Source organism: Balaenoptera acutorostrata, chromosome 20 (assembly GCF_949987535.1).
Source record: "Balaenoptera acutorostrata chromosome 20, mBalAcu1.1, whole genome shotgun sequence".
Taxonomy (NCBI): Eukaryota; Metazoa; Chordata; class Mammalia; order Artiodactyla; family Balaenopteridae; genus Balaenoptera; species Balaenoptera acutorostrata.
In genome coordinates this window covers 50,414,643-50,420,667 of record NC_080083.1, presented here as the reverse complement: position 1 = coordinate 50,420,667, position 6,025 = coordinate 50,414,643, and the positions used below count along the sequence as shown (strand labels likewise).

Genomic DNA, 6,025 nt, shown 5'->3' with positions numbered 1-6,025 from the left:
GTTGTTGTTTTGTTTTGTCTTTTTATGTCTGATCGTGGTACAACATTAGCTGAAATTTAGCCTTGCTTTACTCCACTCTTCTCACTTTAAAAAAAAAAAAAAAAATTTTGACAAATAAACGTTTCTAATGCTTAAAAAAAAAAAGAACAGCAACAGAAGGAAAAGCATTTTCTTAATGTCGTTGCGTGGATGACAGGGTAGACTCTGTAATTAGCCTTTTTTTTTTTTTTTTTCTGGCTGCACGCTTGCAGGGATCTTAGTTCCCTGACCAGGGATCAAACCCAGGCCCCCAGCAGCGGAAGCGAGGAGTCCTAACCACTGGACCGCCAGGGAATTCCCTGTAATTAGCCTTTTTGATCTTGAGCCCTAAGTTTTTGCTGTTCATGTGAGTCCATAGCAATCTTAACAGCTCAGTGGTTTCAGTGACTATTTCTTTGCTAAGAATTCCCCAAGCCACAGCGTCAACCCCAGACTCTTTCCAGTTTTGCAACTCTTTGCTGGATATTTGTACCTGAATATCTTGACAGCACCTCACAATCAACCTAAAACAGTATTTATGTCACCACCTTCCCCCAAAACTGCTTCTGCTCCTGTCGTCCTTATTTGTTTTAGTGACACCAGCATCTTAGCTGCTGAGATTAGCAACTGTCTTCTTTCCCACCACCTCATTAGAAACGAAATAGTTGGTTCTGTATCTTTTACCTGGACATGGCCTCTTGCTTTTTCCCCCTCATCTCTTAAGTCATCTTCTTTTTACACTGCCTCCAGAGTTAGCTTTCTAAAACTCAAATGTGATACTCACTCAGCCCCCTTCAAAGTCTGTAGTGACTTCCCATGACCTATGAGGTGAAGTACCAACTTCTTACCAACTTCTTGTTTTCTCACTTACCCCCGTCTCTGAGTGCAGCTTGCCCTTTAGTATCACCTATTTCTTTTCCCTCCCCAAATCCTACTTGAGCTTTCATGCCTTCCTGCCCCTGCACACTGTTAAATCCCTGCCTCAGCTAAATGTCCGTTATCAGGATATTATCTCAAAATTTCTCTCTTCTAAAGCCTTCCCTACCCTTTCTTCCACCTCGAGCAGATATCTGCCCCTTCGCTCCTGTAGTTTTGTTTTAAAACAGCTTTATTGAGGTCTAATTTGCATACCATAAATTCACCCATAAGTAGACTGATGAGTTTTAGTAAATCCATGTATTTGTGCAACCACAGTTCAGTTTTAGTACTTTCCGTCACCCCACAAAGCTCTCTCTTGCCTGTTTGTAGACAGTCCTTGCTCTCACCCCAATATCAGGTATCCATTGATCCGCTTCTGAATCTATAGTTTGTCTTTTCTAGAAATGTCATATAAAATCATACAATATGCAGTCTTTTGAGACTGGCCTCTCTCCCTCAGCATGCTGTTTTTGAGTTCATCCATATTGTTGAGTGTATCATAGTTGGTTCTTTTTTATTGCTGAGTAGTATTCCATTGTGTGGATATACCACATTTTGTTTATCCAGTTCCAGTTGATGGACGTTTGGGCTGTTTCCAGTTTGGGGCTATTATGAAAATACTGCTACGATCATCTGTATACAAGTCTTGGTATGGATGCATGTTTCCATTCCTCTCGGGTGGATACTTAATAGTTGAATTTCTGGGTCATATGTTTAACTTTAAAAGAAACCACCAGGCTGTTTTCCAAAGTGGCTGTTGCATTTTATATTTTACGTTCTGCTTTCTCCACATCCTTGCCAATATTTGGTATCATCTGTCCTTTTGATTATAGATATTTTACTGGGTGTGGTGGTATCTCATTGTGGTTTTAATTTGCATTTTCTGTAGTCATTTAAAACTGCTTTCTATTATAGAATGTTTTGTTGTGTTGATATATATCTTCTGATCTGCGTGCTATGCTAGGGTTTGTTAAGTGGATGAATGAACAATCCCATACTTAGGATGAGTGGCCAAATTCTCAGTTATTTTTGGTAACAGAAAACACTGATAAGTTAACTTCAGAAATGATATAAAAGTCAAGTCTCTTTCCCTGAACAAATTTTTCCCAGAGTTTCTAAGAAACAATAACCTGACTGAACTAAGTTTTACTTTCTTTTTTTTGCTCACCCCTTGGTGGGAGGTAATGGGTAAGAAATATAGACATAGCAGGAGAAGGAGAAAAGAAACAGTCTCTAAACGACTAAGAGCTTGTGGAATGGCTTGGGAGAGAGAACCGTTTGGGTTCTTGGTTACTCCATGGTTCCAGGTGTGGGGACTCCACTAATACTGTGACTTCTGCTTCTCCCCACTTGCTTTTCTCTGTCAATTTAAACAGGAGTCTGCAGACATTTTCTGTAAAGGGTCACATAGTAAATATTTTAGGCTTTGTGGGCCAATACACAACATCAAGGACATTATGTAGGTGCTTACATAATGAGAGACTAAACAAATTTCCACAAATTTTATTGATGAAATTCAAAACAGAATAATAATAAAAGGGTACAATTTTCTGTTATACAGGTCTACTAATGAAAAGAATGGAATTCTTTTTTTTTTTAATTAATTATTTGTTTTCATTTTTGGCTGCGTTGGGTCTTTGTTGCTGTGCGTGGGCTTTCTCTAGTCACGGTGAGCAGGGGCTACTCTTCGTTGCGGTGTGCGGGCTTCTCATTGCGGTGGCTTCTCTTGTTGCGGAGCACGGGCTGTAGGCACAGGGGCTTCAATAGTTGTGGCACGCGGACTCTAGAGCGCAGGCTCTGTAGTTGTGGTGCACGGGCTTAGTTGCTCCGCGGCATGTGGGATCTTCCCGGGCCAGGGATCAAACCCGTGTCCCCTGCATTGGCAGGTGGATTCTTAACCACTGTGCCACCAGGGAAGCCCAAGAATGGAATTCTTTTGAGGAGGATAATATCTTGGTTAATTGGAGTTCAGAGTTAGTGTTTCCTATCATCATGGTAGAAACAGGGCCTTATTCTCCAACGAGGCTTCACTGAAACACTGTGGTCTTCCATCCTGAGAATTCACCAGACTGTGCTGGCTGCATTTGCCCTTATAGTGGTGGAGAACTTTTCACATGGAGGAAGCAGCTTAAGAGGATAAGGTCTGGGGTAAGACTCCTTGGGTGTGAATTTCAGCAAAGACTGAGTAACTAGGAGATCTTTGACTACTTACCTGACCAATCTAGGAGCTTCTGTTCCTTCATCTGTAAAATGGGTCATAGTACCTACTTCACAGGGTTGTTGTAAAGGTTAAATACAAAGATTAGATTAGAATGGCAGATTATAAATACTATTCTTCTTTTGATTTTTTTTCCCAACGATTTAAAAATGTAAAACCATTCTTAACTCACAGGCAGGGTGGCAGGCTGGATTTGGCCTGCAGGATATAATTTGTGGACCCCTGCATTAGAGTATAAACTGGAATTATTGCCACTTACTTTAGAAGTAATGATTGCTTTTCCCCCCTAATTGCAAAGCACCATATGCTCACTGCAGAGAACTTGGAAAACAGAGAAAAGCACAATAAAAAAAAAAGTCATTCAGAATCTTTACCATCCAGAAGTGCTTCACTGGTGGTCCCTTGTCTTTGTACATATATACACATATTTTTTTAAATTAAAACAAACTCATACTATGCATACTGCTTTGTATCTTTTTTCACTTATTAATATGTACTTGTCACTAATAATCTTCTATAACCTTAACCTGAATTTTAATGACTGCATACTATTCTGTCATACAGATGCATTACAGTTTACTAAAGCAGTTCCCAACAACATTAAAGTTGTTTTGAATTTTTCACCATTAGACATAACTCAGGTGTAAACTAATACACAAATGTTTGTACACATTTCTGATTAATTCCTTGGGATAAATTACAAGAATTCAATCCCTGGGTTAAAGAGTATTTACATATTTTTTTAAAGATTTTTTGATGTGGACCGTTTTTAAAGTCTTTATTGAATTTGTTACAATAGTGCTTCTGTTTTATGTTTTGGTTTTTTGGCCCAGAGGCATGTGGGATCTTAGCTCCTTGACCAGGGATTGAACCTGCACCCCCTGCATTGGAAGACGAAGTCTTAACCACTGGACTGCCAGGGAAGTCACAAGAGTATCTATATCTTTTAAGTTTTGGTGTATCTTGCAAAATTGTTCTCTAGGAAAGGTGTATAGTTCTATGCCCTCCCAAGTGGTGTATAAGAACATTGTCATTTACTGTGGTCTTATATTTTTACTTGGTTATTGGGCTTATGGATTTAAACAGTGAAAACATTTTTATTTTTGAAACAATTCAAATAGATTAAAATGTACAGACAGTAATGAAACTCGCACCCATGTATGCACCAGAAAGATTACGCAAGTGTTAACATTGTGCTGTACTTGCTTGTGTTATTTTAAGAAAAACATGTTATAGATTAAAAACTAAGTCTGTCATTATCATCCCATTCTACAGATGAGAATGGGAATCTCATCTCATTGATGAGATCAATCAATCTGCAAAAGGTTAATAAATTGTGTAAGTACTAAGAACAGGTAAGTGGTTTTACTTACTGGTAAAGTAAGTAAGTGGTTCTTATTTACAAGAACCTCTTGTAAATAGCATATGGCTAAATTAAAAGAAAAAAATCCAGTCTCAGTTTTTTAACCAGCTATTTTAATCTGTTTGTATTTATAGTAACAGTTGATATTTTAAATTATTTCTCTTATTTCATGTTTTCTATTTTCCATACTTTTCCTTTGCTTTCTTTTTCTCATTTCCTGTCTCTTACTGAATTGAGTTTTATCAGTTCCTCCCTTTTTCCTCTACTGGCCTTATTATCCTTAAATGTGTGTTCTTAGAAAGCAGTCTAAAATTAACTCCAGTCATCCCCCCTGCCAGTTTATTTTCTTTTCATTTAGCTTAAATTTCTCCTTGTTTTTGGTATTTTATACCCTTTGATATTCTGTCATTTAACTATAGCATGTGTAGATTTGTTTTGGTTTATTCTTCTCAGAACTTGCTATTATTCTCTACATGGGAGATTTATGGCTTTTACAATTCTGGAAAATCCTTAACTATTATCTTTTAAAATATTGCTCCCCTTCATGTCAGCAGCCATGAAAATGTGCCTCTCAGCTCTCCAGCTGTGGGAAGCCTAGTTGACTGACCCCAGATGCCATGTCTCAGGATTCACTCAAAAGCCATGCTTCCCCTGGGCTGTTCCTGGTTGCTGGCTTAGTAAGACATGGCTACTAGTGCTAGCCCATCCTGTGGGATATAGGACTCTTCTAAATGGGGAGTCCTTGAGCCATGACTTTCTGGTCTGAGGTTTCTCCTTCCCACTCTTTCTCTTCCCAACATCCTTTCTTGGCATCTGCTTATTGGAGGACCCAGACTAACACAGTCTCTCTATTTGCATCATCTGGATCTTGCATTAAATGTGTGGAATAGTCTCATTGTACTCCCTATTCCAGGAGCTATTCTTTCATGCCCCTTTTATCTCTGTGATGCCCCTTGGTAATTTCTTCAAATCTGTCTTCCATTTTACTTAATTCTCTCTTTACTTGTGTCTAATCTATTTAACGTTTCTGTTGACTTTTTAATTTCAGTGATTATAATATTTCTAGAAGTTCTATTTGGCTTATTTTCATACTTGGCTGTTTTTCATATTTTTTTTCCTCAGGGTTTTATTTCCTACTTTTACGTCTTTCATAGTTTTAAGCATGTTTATTTTGTATTCTCTTTTTCAGATTTTAATTTTGTTATCCCAAGTTCCTGGAATTCTTTTTTTTTTTTTAATTTATTTTTTGGCTGCTCTGGGTCTTCATTGCTGTGTGCGGGCTTTCTCTAGTTGTGGCGAGTGGGGGCTACTCTTCGTTGAGGTGCATGGGCTTCTCATTGCAGCGGCTTCTCTTGTTGTGGAGCATGGGCTCTAGGCACACAGGATTCAGTAGTTGCAGCATGTGGGCTCAGTAGTTGTGGTGCACAGGCTTAGTTGCTCCGTGGCATGTGGGATCTTCCCGTGGCGTGTGGGATCTTCCCGGACCAAGGATTGAACCTGTGTCCCCT

The 6,025-nt window shown here is 38.8% G+C and overlaps 1 protein-coding gene across 1 annotated transcript in view; it reads left to right on the top strand.

Annotated features, from left to right (window-relative positions):
* Positions 1-6,025, top strand: part of PITPNC1 (phosphatidylinositol transfer protein cytoplasmic 1) — a 258,228-nt gene that overhangs the window by 56,454 nt on the left and 195,749 nt on the right. The window lies entirely within an intron of this gene.